At 40.7% G+C, this 12775-nt stretch overlaps 1 protein-coding gene across 1 annotated transcript in view; it reads right to left on the bottom strand.

Moving 5' to 3' along the window:
- Positions 1-12775, bottom strand: part of LOC110476996 (uncharacterized) — a 37604-nt gene that overhangs the window by 16488 nt on the left and 8341 nt on the right. Inside the window, exon 4 of the mRNA XM_085572578.1 lies at positions 12479-12600. The gene's annotated coding sequence lies outside the window, so the exon portion shown is untranslated. The remainder of the gene's footprint in view (positions 1-12478; positions 12601-12775) is intronic.

Raw genomic sequence — 12775 nt, 5'->3', positions numbered from 1 at the left:
TTTTTAAAAAGCAATAATTTCATTGCTTCTCATCATCTGTCTAACACTCTGGGCTCACATGAGTTCTTCAAACATAGTCAAATGATCTTCACTTTTCTGCTTAATCTCTTTATGGCACAGGGATTTCATTTGGTATTTCAGGGAAAGCATTTCCAACAGACACCCAAACACAGCTGAAATTTTATTGAAATATTTTCCTCCTGCAATACAGAGAATAACTACCAACCTAGCACATCAGTGTCATTTAGATTACTGCTGAGACCCTTCAAACTGCTAGTTCTGTGGAGAAGCTCACCTTAATCTGTAATGCAGAGAACTTTAGGAAGATTATTTTTATGTGGCACAACCAATTAATTAACAACAGAATGACTTTAGCAATTCACATCACACCAGGATAATTGATTCCATGCAGTCATGCCTCTGAAGGGGTATTAAAGCATAGCTCGGATGTGCTGAGTGACAGAAATGTAGAGACATCACCACAAGGTGATATACAGGTGGAAGTTGCATCAGTACAGCTGCTAATGTGGAGTCACACCTGTATCATTAAATAATCCCAAAGTCTGTGTGAGTATGCATTTCAGCAGCAGAATTGCTTACTTTTAGATTGTCTTATGACTGGCTCTAAAAGGAGTATTTTTGGAATAGCTCTTACGCCAAAGCTATCCCAAAATAAAAATATCAATCATGAAGTAAACCATACTCTGTACGACACCCTTCAAGTCCCTTTTAAACACCTCTGTCATGCAATCAGCTCTCTTTTTCTTATTTCTTTCAAGGTCCAGCTGCTTTATAGCTTGGTCTCACTCTCTCAGCCACATTTCTACCTCCAAGAGATTCCTCTGGGAAGCTTTTTTGACCAGCTGCTGAGGAAAAAGGAGCTTTGTCAAAATGAAGGATTGCTTATTTACTCAAACAACTGCCAGAGGAGAGAGTTAGCCCCAGAGTGAAGCATCATCAAGTCTAACTAAAGTTCACAATCTCCTCCCAAGTTTTAAATGCTCCTTGTCTCCTTGTTGGCTTTAAGAGCCAGGTTCTTCGCCTGAATCTTTGCATCTCTTGGGTTCACTCCTGAAATATCTCCCTTAAATAGCTCTTTACCTGCCTCACTTACTCCCCTATGCCAGCTTTGGCTTTCCCCAAAACTGTCCATAGAAATGGTTTGTAAAGTGTTTTAGTTTTTGATCTTAGACCCGCGCACTGCAGAAAAACCCAACATGTCTGTGTACTTGTCTGCAGACAGATAAATAGGCACTTCCCCTAAGCCTTTGTTCTTTCAAGGTCTTCTGATATTTTCTTTGAAGGTATTTTTTATCTGCCCTCATTTCATTTCTGACTGCTTTTACCAACAACCCTTTGTCTTTGTTCCTTGCAGCTATATAAACAATACCAAGTAGGTAAATTGAAGGATAGAGACAATAGTTAAAAATTAACCAGACAGCTCCATCATCTGTGAACTCTTTTACAAAACACTCTTCCGAAAGCTGGCTTTAGGCTGAAATAGTTATGATACTTTGAAAACAAAGTAATTATTTCCAATTAAATCACTTTTATTGTGCAATTAGAGTGCCATATGGAAGAGTTTTTGTCTTCAAAACAGCTAGAAGACATCTGAAGGATTGCAAAGAGGCAGGTTCATTCCCCATATGGAGGCAGGAGGAAATTTTCTGCCTAACTCACAATATAAGGAAGATATAAAGCTATTAGAGAGCATTCAGAGAAGGCTGCAAAGATGGTGAAGGGTCTGGAAGGGAAGCCATAAGAGTTGCAGCTGAGGTTTAGCCTGGAGAAGAGACTGAGGGGAGACCTCATTGAAGCTACAACTTTCTCACAAGGGGAAGAGGATGGGCAGATGCTGATCTCTTCTCCAGTGACCCAAGGGAATGGCCTGAAGCTGTGTCAGGGGAGGTTTAGGTTGGATACTAGAAAAAGGGTTTTCAGCCGAGGGTGTTTGGGGACTGCAACAGGGTCTCCAAGGAAGTGGTCACAGCACCAAGCCTGGCAGAGTTCAAGAATTTGGACAATGTTCTCAGGAACATACACGGTGTGATACTTGGGATGATTCTGTGCAGTGACAGGAGCTGGACTTGATTATCTTTGTGAGTCCTTCCCACAAAGCTCAGGATAGTATAGAATTCTGTGATTCATCTGTTCACTGGCTTTTACAGCTTCAGGTAGCAGTGCAAAATGAGAGGAATTAAATCTGGTTCAGATACATTAGCGCTCCCTATACACTCCTCTGAGAGAAAAGTCACAACTTCTATTTCAATGTTCCCAACTTCCAGACTGCTTTAATGATACAAAACAACCTGACACATGCTTCAGACTGTTAAAAGGTGAGTAGGAGCCTGACAATTTTGTCATTCTACAATTGAAGAGGTTAAGAATAGAAATACTGAAAAAAAAGAGAAACTGACATGTACAAACCTAATAAATTTTACTGTCCTTTTCTGAGAATGAGAGGAAAAATCCACCAATTCTGCCACAAATAGGTAAGAGTGAGGGAAGGAGAAATAATGAAGAAGCACTAACTCCTCACACTCAAATTAACTGATTTCCATGCTAATAGCTCCAAGGTTTCTTGCTTTGCTGCAGATATTGGCTGTGGAGGAGGATTCGAGCAGCCAGGTCTGGTGCAAGGAGTTTGGAGGGGCAACTATGAATCTTAGGCAATGATTCTTGATGGGAAGGGGTTATCTCACATCTAAACAGCTCTGTCCTGCCATGCACCTGTTTCAGTCCAATTAGTCTGCTGTGCCTTGCATTTCCTAGGTTCTAGAGGAATCTTGAGGTTCTTCTAGAATTTTTATATTTAGGATCTGAACTGAACAGACCATTAAATCTAATGATCTAAACATGGGCTACAACTGCTCCCATATCTTATTAGGTGTTCAATGCAGAAGTTACAAAGGATTTTCCCTGCCCTTTTGCAGGGTTTTCACTGTTTTTTTGGGTGAAACCTTGTTGACTATGCCAGTGTACATATTACAGCTGTATGGGGTCTGCATGTCCAAGCTTTGATAATCAGGGGTCACTGAGGTGGCTTCTGTGAGAAGCTGCCAGAGTCTTCCTTCATGCCTGGCAGAGCCAATCTCTGGTGGCTCCAAAGATGGAAGTATTGCTGGTCAAGGCTGGGACGATTAGAAAGGGTGGTAATGCCTTTGTGACAACATATTGAGGAAGAAAGATAAGCAAAAAGTTATTGCAGAGTTGTAACTGTGGCCAGAGAAGAGTGGAATCAGAACAAGTGAGGGGAACCACTCTTCAGACACCAAGGTCAGTGAGGAAGGAGGGGGTGAAGGCACTTCAGATACCAGAGCTGGGATTCCTCTGTAGCCCTGTGTACAGCCCATGGAGATCCACAGGGATGCAGAGAGCCACAGGGATGCAGAGATCCACCATGGAGAAGACCCACACCAGAGCAGGTGGATGCCTGAGAGGAAGCTGTAACCCCGTGGGAGGCTCGTGGAGAGTGGAGCCCAGGCTGCAGCAGCCTGTCCTTGAAGGACTGCACCCCATGCAATAATGACCCATGCTGCAGGAGTTTGAGGAGAAATCTTGCCCATGGGATGGGCTCATGTTGCAGCAGGTCGCAGAGAGATGTTGTTTGTGAGACAGAGCCATGTTGGAGAAGTTCATGGAGAACTGTCTCCCGTGGGAGGGACCCCACAGGGCAGCAGTGGAATGATTTCTCTCCCTGAGCAGTGGACAAACAACTTGTGATGAACTGACCATAACCCCCATTCCCTGTCTCCTTGCACTGCTGGGGAAGGAGACAGAGCTGGGAATGAGGGAAAGGTGTTTTGAATATTTTATTTTACTTCTCATTATCCTGCTCTGATTTTCTTAGCAATAAGTTCAATTATATCTCTAATTTCAAGCCTGTTTTCCCAATGACAGTATTTGGTGAGTGATCCCTCCTAGTCCTTATCTGAACTCATGAACCTTTTGTTATATTTTCTCTCCCCTGCCCGCCTGAAGAGGGGAATGAGAGAGAGGCTTTGGTGGGTGCCTGGCATCCCACTACAACTGTCCAGTGCAAATGCAGTTTCTTGTATGCACTTGTGTGCAGTGAGCATGTGGCATCAGACATGATGAGCTGGGAGAAGAACTTCATCAAAAGCAAGTCCCACAATGGTCATCTTTCGAGGTTTATTGAGAGGAGATTTTAAAATTACAGGCTACATTAATACAGTTGTCTTCTCAACAGAACATTTTATGGCATACTTTGTAGTTCTTAACAAGACTTTGTTCTTTTTCCCTCTGTCTCAAATGAGCTTTAACAAATAGAACCCAAAACTAGTCATGGTCTACAAAAACTTTCGTCAAGAAAAGACCAATTGAGAGCTTTGCATTTTTTTTTTTTGTGAGGCATTTAACTTTGTCATAGTTATGCTACCATGGATTAGACTAGATTATTAATTCCATTTTAGCTTTCCTGATGTTAAAATTTTGAAAGAATCCTATCTTAAGATCATTCCAAGTACTAGATGAGAAACTTACATCAAAACAACTTAGTAGAAGCAAATTTGGGCTACTGAGGTAATTTTTTTTAATATCGTTTTCTGGAGAATATTCTGGTTTTTTTACAGAAGATGGAGGACAAGTGAAAACACTTCCCTTGGTTCTTAAAGAGCTGTTGTAATGACTCATGATGATTATAGTTTAAGTGCACTGCTCTCCTTTCTGGACAAGTTTATCTGTCATCATCCTGGTTTCCATAGTCAAGAAGGTATTGCCAGTGTAACACAGCTGTTTCTGAAAATGAGGACTAGGACTATAGCACTGAATGAAGAATGAAGCTGAAACACATAACTGACTAGGAATGAAAAAAAGCTGGATGAAAGATTTTTCAAGATAAACATTGTTCTCTTTCCCAGCTGCTCTCCATGTTCCTATAAAATCACTGTCCTTCCCTGAGTTCAGGGGTTGACTCTTCCATGCAGTGAAAGAGGTAAAAGAAAGAACATGAATTACCTGAGAAAATCATTATGGGATAAAGTTTTCCAGAGCTGAGCATGACAAACAAACTAACAAACAAAACAAAACAAAAGAAAACAAAACAAAATACAAAAAAAAAAAAAAAAAAAAAAAGAGCAAATATTATAATATAATTGTGGAAAATACTCATCTCCATATTTTTTAAGTTTTTAAGACAGGTTCTAAAATGAACCTAGGTAGTAGCAATATGTCCCCTTATTTGGATGCTATAAACTGTCCATCTCTCTATATCTGCAACAGCCACTGACATCATGATTGACTGGGATTCCTGGGGCCAGCTTAGTGGTCCTAGGGACTCTCACCTGGCCTTCCAGTGCTTCAGGGATGTGCATATGATCTCCAGCCAGCTTCAGCTGGATGTCTCAGATATGTCTGTTTATGACCAATAACTCATGGCCTGTGTTCAGGTGGATTTTTTAAGCTTTTGGTCCTTAACAGCTTTAATGCAGCTCAACTATCATATGTGAACATGGATAAGAAGGTTTAGATGATGTAATCTTCAATCAATTTTCACCCTGAGTGGCTGAGTGTCAGAACCCTGGGAGCACTATTAAGTATAAATGTCACCATACCACAGTCCGCTGGGGATTCCACCTGTGTGCTCAGCCCACGGGTCCAGGTTTTCAGCCCAGTCCTGGAGCTTCAGCCCCTGTCGTGCTCTGTTGTAGGAGCACCAGTCTCTGGGTGTGACTCCTGGATGGACCTTTAGCCTACACTGTAGGTAACTTACATCCTGGATGGATCCAACTCCTCAGATGTATTCTGAGCTTGTTCATAACCCTGGATTTAGGGCCCTCTATTGGATGAATTTAGGGGATTAATTTAGGAGCCCAATCTTGTTTTGGGCCAATCTTTTTATGGTTCAATCTTTTTGTGGCCCAATATTTTTGTAGCCCAATCTCCAGTCCCATTCCTTGCTCCATCATCTTCTGCCCACAGCTAAAACCCCTCCAGGGACCTGGGCCATGGTCCATCATTTGCCATGTCTTGTACTGCAAGCATACCCTCTAAGCAGTGCCCAAATCTGTCTATCTTGTCAAGATCCTGTGGGGTTCTGCCCTATTAGAGGTGGCACTGTCTCCATAAGGATGACACCCAAGTCCTTCAAGAGAAAATATTCAATCTAAGACCACAGAAACCCAGGAACAACATAACTGAAGAAAGAAAATGGTTTAACACCTGTGAGCCAGTATATATTTGCAACTGCTCAGTGCTGACATCATGTTCTGCTGCTCGCATGACATGAGAGGAGAAAAAATGTTTGCATAACACAACAGCATGTCAAGGTTAACTTAAATATTCCAGTATGGAAAAAAAGAAAGTCTTTAGAAGTCTACCTGGAAAGAGGGTATACTGAAAGTTAAGCAGTTATTGACACACATCTATTGGAATATATGTTATTTTGTTCTGGAGATAGAATAAGACTTATTTTATATGGGGTAAGAGAAACAGAAAGTATAGAGTGACACAGAGCAAAAACACCTGTAGATTGGCCTCTAAGAAATAGATTCATGATAATGTCTGTCAGCTGAAGAGAAACATGCCCATGTAGGCAGTGCTTCATTTTAGTCATTAAAAACAGGGCAAAGTGGAACAAGAAGTCAATTATGTATAGGCAGAGAAAAGAGGAGGTTACTCAATAATAAAACTTTCCCTTCAGTCCTTCTTCTGACTTGAAAATCTGACATGTAGAACAATATCTGCTAAGTTTCATTGTCTTCAGGAGGATGCATGTGGGATTGGATATGTATTTGACAACTGGAAACAGAAACTCTTTCATTCATAGAGGAAATAAACATCATGGATGATTTTTTTGGTTGTAGCTGAGTCAGAAAAGTTTCTATATTTCTGTCAAAACAGACCTCTTAAAGGCACTGCAAGAGCTGATGCGAAAGTGGAGTGCTATAAGCTTGGAGACATTCATCCCATCTCTCAGTCTAAGGTTCAGCTTCAGATGTTCTTGTAGGACTGTGTTTCCCACTTTAGGCAAGGAAACTTATAGCAGAGCTTATCCCTGTGAGCTCAGTCTGTACATCACTACGGAATAAAGGAAAAAAAATACTTTCAATAAGCAGCTGCACAGAAATATTTGGATAGTTTGGGCTGAGCTAATGTTTCTGTTATTTGAAATTCATGCCATGCTTAATCATGGTATCCTTCATCCTATGCAGTAGTGAACTTTGTGGTAACTGCACCAGTCCCTGTTTTGTCTGAGCTACTCTGCCCACTGGATGTCCTGATTGGAGTAGATGGCAGAGATCAGATAATCATAGAATATCCTGATTTGGAAGAAACCTACAAGCATCATAGAGTCTAATTCCTTTGTTAGCTCCTGCCCTGCAAAGTGAGTTGGAAGCTGTGCATAGAATTCCTGATGATGTTTCCACCATGGTGGGTGACATGCCAGCATGTCACCATGCATAAGCTGCCATCAGCAAGACACCTGGAAAGAGACAGAGTCAAGCAAAGGATGATTCTGACCAAACAGCCTATTCCCCAACACAGCTTCAAATAGCTCTGACAGTACTCAGGAGGGAGAAAATCATTCCTGAGAACAAATTTATCCTAGCTATATGTCATGAAACATTCAAACGAGAATATCTTCTTGCTTCTTCTTCTTTGTGCAGCACTTCTTTACCCAAAACCTTCCTCCCTTCTTCTGTGCTCCCAGGCCTTTATGAAAGCCAACAACCTTCCTTCTACAATCGCTCCTCTTAATGCAAAGGGGTTTCTTTCCCTGTTGGCAGTCTCATTTCTCTGAATAGAGAAACATCACCATTTTCTTCCTTAAAAGTATGAGGCAGAATGCAAGAAATATGCTCCATTCTCCCTGGACATTCAGTTAATCCTCCCAGCCCACTTCCCAGTACTTAAGTGTGTAGCTTTTACCTGCAACCCACCAAGCTAGGGAGGAACCATGTAGGTTCAGGTCTCATTTAGTCAAAGGGTCTCTTGAGTGTTTCTTCTGCCTTGGCAGTTCAGAGTCTAAGAACCAGCCTCCTCAAATAAATGGGAGAATATAACTGTGACATAGGTAATGATATTTTCTCTTTTCTAATCTGCTGTCTTGAAAATCTGCCTCTGGTGTTTTTAGGATTCCACAGCTCTGATGAATCCACCCACTAGATCCTTCTACACATTTACTGGTCATCCAACTAAAATTATAATTACTCTGCATTAGAATAATGCATTTACATTTCACACTTGTCATTGCAGTGAAATCAAGGACCTAATACAATACTGCTCCAGGCATTCCAATTGTTGTAGGGACAGCAAATACCTCTGATGTCAAAGCTGTATTTTAGGAAAGACACTGCAGGCCTATATAATCCCTGTTTTTACCAAGCTTAATGGCATGAACCATATAAATTCTTCTCTCTCCAGTCCATCCAGCATTCCTCTGGCTGCACTGTACTTTTAGGGAAAAAAGCCATAAAGGTCATTCTGTTTTTCTGAGGCAGCTTCTCTAATATAAATGGAAAATTTGTGAGGGTGCACAGCAGGTTTTCCTACATCCAAAGGACTCAATGAGAGAAGTGGTTTCCAATAAGACATTATCAAAATCACCTTGGTAGTCCTTACTATCTGTATGACATGAATCAAGAGCTTGAGTGAATGAAACCTGCTTTCTAAGGGCCAGAGTGAATGACTGATGCAGTGTCCTGGTACTCATTACTTCAGTGTGACACAGGCACTGGTAGTTGGAAAGGAGGATCACTGTGTGGGTCTGTTTCATGCTCTTGTTACAGCAGATATTTGTATAAATGGTTTGTGTAAATGGTGCCATGCTTAGTGGGCCAGACAAAGATTTTTCCATCACCTATGTGATGGGGGACCTATAGAACTTCTGAAGACTTAGCTTCAAATCCTACTCTACATCACATAAAATAGACAGTAGGAGATTAATTTCCCTTTTTTCAGAGGAGCAGCTGAACCACTAGATCCCTGTTAGGAATATCTTTTAAATAATTTCTCATTTTGACAAGAAATGTCAATAAACCTTTTTTTGGTAAAGCTTTATGGGAAAAATAATCTTTCATTAAACGTAACTGGCACTGTTCTTTTGTATTATCTCCAGTTCCTGTCTTGGGCAATACTTGTCATACTTTTCTGATGCTTCCTCAGCTATGATCTACTTCTTTCAGTGGTTTGAACTACATCTTCCTCAAATTCCTCTCTTAGAAAAAGGACAGTTGAGTCTGGAGTTTTTCCTTTGGGCTTTTTTCTTCACTTGTAATGTGAAGTACACAAGAACATATGGCTGACTTCCTTCTATGGGAGATAAGACAGGGAGTACAATGGAACTGATAAAACAGCCTGATCAAGTAGAAACAATGGGAGAGACAGACACAGATAACTGATCTCTGGGGTAGAAGTGGCCAAGAAACATGCTGTGAAACTGTAATGATTACTAAGTAACTGATGTCATACAGAATGTGTCACTAATAGGAAATTGTTACCAAAAATAAAATCCTATATATAAGTGTCATACAAGTATACCCTATATAAACCCTTTATATTCGAAACAAAACTGGCTTCTGATCCAGCTCAGTCATCCCTATTTGTCTATTGCCAATATCCTTCTCTTGGGAAGCTCTGGCTTTTCCCAAGAGGCAAAGATGCTCCCAATCTGACAGTGCCTCCATGTTAGTAGCTGCTATCACTGCTATTCTCTTTCTCTCATTTTCTGGACTCAAACAAAGATCAATGCATGACTCAGGATCCCCTTGGAGTGAGAATTTCTCTGTGTGTATGGTCCCACCACATCATCAGCTACTGAAAAAGACGTGAAGAGAAGGTAACACCTACTACAGGATCCTGGAGTGAATTAGAAGTTAACAGTGAATGCACTTGAATGCACGTCCTTAGAACACTTCTGTGGGAAATGCCATTCCAAATTAAGAGCAGGAGGCAAAATAGAAGTTCTCTCTTAGATTAAGATTGACCACAGTGGGTCATTCCCTGACTGTTCTCAGCCAGTGTACAGCAAGGAGCCAGGCCAAAAGTCACAGGTATTCTCTAATGTCAGACTTTAAAATATGAGAAAACTGACTTTGCTTCTTACTTTGCAAAGAGGTAGTAAAACTCTTCTATCTTTGAAGTGCCCTTTTCATTTGTTATGGGCGCTGCCTGGGAACTTATTCCACAGTGTCCAAGCAAATGAGTTCCAGAGTGACAGTTATGGTATTAATCATTCAAGGATATCAATGTCAGGACTTTAGAGTTTCAGGCACCTGGAGTTCAGAATGTCAATGATACCCCATGGCCATATGAAAATAAATTGGGAGACAGGGTGATAGGGTAGAATATATTAACTCATTGGGTGAAAATAGTTCTTCCCAGGAGGGCACAGCAAAGTAAAATGCTTGCAAGCTTTTCTTTACTGAGAAAACCAGAACAGGTGTCAGTGGAGCTCACCTGGGAACAGTGAGTTCACAAGAGCAAAAGGATTTAACACTGCCATTCAGCAGCCTTTGTTCTGCCATTCTCAAGAAGCCACTGCAGCAAATAAAAGGCAATGAAAAGAGGTCCAGTTCAATGGTCATTTTTTCTGCTCTAAGATACAGCAAGAAAATATATTGAGACTCATACTGCACCCTGAAGGCTGAATTCTTCTTCCTCGGTATTAAATTCCTTCCAGGCAAGGATGGGTGACTGTGTTGAGTCTGGCCTTATGCCAAGCTGAACTGGAGAGAAATGGCTGCACTTCTGCCAGCTTCTCTCTTTGCTGAGTCAAGAGAGTCTCAAGATGAGAACATGGCCTTGTATGTTCACTTCATACAAAACACTGAGATTTGCAAAAATACAAGGCATTATGAGAACAAATGTACACCACCTATGACTCTGAGCTATTGAAACAAAAAAAGGTGAATAGCTATATTTCAGCTGTTGAGAGCCCATCAAAAATAAAAAATAATTCCTTCCTGTTCTGCAGCAATAGTTGAAATTGAGCTTCTAGAAGTTGATGTTTCTTTAAAAGGAAATTAACTTGTCCTCCCTACGCGCTATATGTACAATTTAAATTAACACAGAATAAATGAAGTTTTGAAATGCAAATGTGAAAATGAGTCAAGAATGCATTATAAATAAGTTTACATATGGTGATGACAAGTGTCATCACATCTAAGTAACATCCACCACACTCTATAAAATCACTAATGTAGTTTGAATGCCTTCTTTCTTTAGTGAAGTATGCATCAGTCAGATTGAAATACCTAAATAGCAATATACTCTACAGTTATAAAACATTAATACTTGCTTTGTGTTGCTTTGCTTCTTTACTATTCTTATAAAAGTGTTCTTTAAAATTTTTTTAGGAGATGACATTTGAAGACAGCACCTTAAAACAGCCAAACAAGTGTCTCTTTCAAACTTCCATTCTGGTTACTTTACCTGCATCTCAGATCAACATCTCACATAACTGTTTGTGGAAGATCCCGTATTTCTTAACATGCACATCCCAAAACTGGTGTCCATCCATCAAAGGTCATCAGCTCTTTATTGGCTTTGATGAACTTCTCCCAGGGCCTCTCTAACCTCTGTCCATGACTCATGATCCTATCCCAGCCCAACCCAGGGACATCAGTCCCTTCCCCAACAAGGTCATAAGTTGCCAGGCCTCAGGTCAACAGGCTGATGTCCCAGTGCATCTCTGTCCCCATAGAAGTGCCTGATGACCTGGGGTGGGGCTGCACAGCCCCACCAGGGGAGTGTCCCCTGTACCCATCCCCCAGAGAGTCTCTGTCCCCAGCAGTACTCAGCTATGACCTTACTGGTATTGAATAGAGTTGAAAAGATTACTCTGCAATAATATCTTTCTGCTTATGCACCACAATGTTTGTTTTTCCTGCAACAACATGACATTGTTGGCTCAATTTCAGTAACCCCCAGATCATTTCTTGCAGAACTGCTATTTAAGCAGCTGTTCCCCATCATGTGCCAGTGTAACCGATTATTTCTGCTTATATGCAGTGCCTTCCACTCGCCCCTAGTGAATTGCATCTTCTGTTCTTTTCCTTGTTTTTATTGCCTATATCTTGAATTAGCCAATATTATTTTTAAATCTGGTTATGCCCTTCAGCTACAGGTGCTACTGTTTGTCCTGGTACTTAGTAAGTACAGCATATATTCCATCACACGGGCTTTTAACTCTGGTAAAACATTTTAAAGCATAAATAATGCAGTTCCACTGAAGTTAAAAAGAGTCAACAATCTATGAACACAGACAAAATGGTCCACCAGGATGTTTGTTAAGAGTTTCTGAATATAGCTGTCTAAAATATGGAAGCTGAATGACCAGGAGTACATTTGCTGTTGCAGTGGTATTGGATAATTCTCAGTTGATATCTGGAAAAAGGCCTCTGGTTTCTATCTTGAATTTGTGGCACTAAAGCTTCACCACTTTGACAGCCTCCTTCTTCTGCAAAAATAATGAAAGATACTGTCTTTCCCCATAAACACTTAAATATTTTCTCACCATAATTCCTGAAGAGATCTCAGAAGAGGTCAAGTCCTATATAATGATGATTACTTAACATAGTGGCCACCGGTTCTTCACTATTGTCTAAGTGCTGCATCCCATCCTGGGCTGCAAAACAACTGGAAATGGATACTTTTTGTTAATACAGGTTTATCAGGAGAGTTATGTAATGAGGTTGTATTCACAAGCCAAATTCAAAGAAAAAATCATGTGCAAAAGCTTGGAGCAATCAAACACTAGGCTTTCATTTCAGAGGCATCTCTCACTTTATGATGTGAACCATACTAGAGTAAC

Source organism: Lonchura striata, chromosome 2, assembly GCF_050655825.1.
Source record: "Lonchura striata isolate lonStrDom1 chromosome 2, ASM5065582v1, whole genome shotgun sequence".
Classification (NCBI taxonomy): domain Eukaryota; kingdom Metazoa; phylum Chordata; class Aves; order Passeriformes; family Estrildidae; genus Lonchura; species Lonchura striata.
This window is presented reverse-complemented; position numbering and strand designations above follow the sequence as displayed.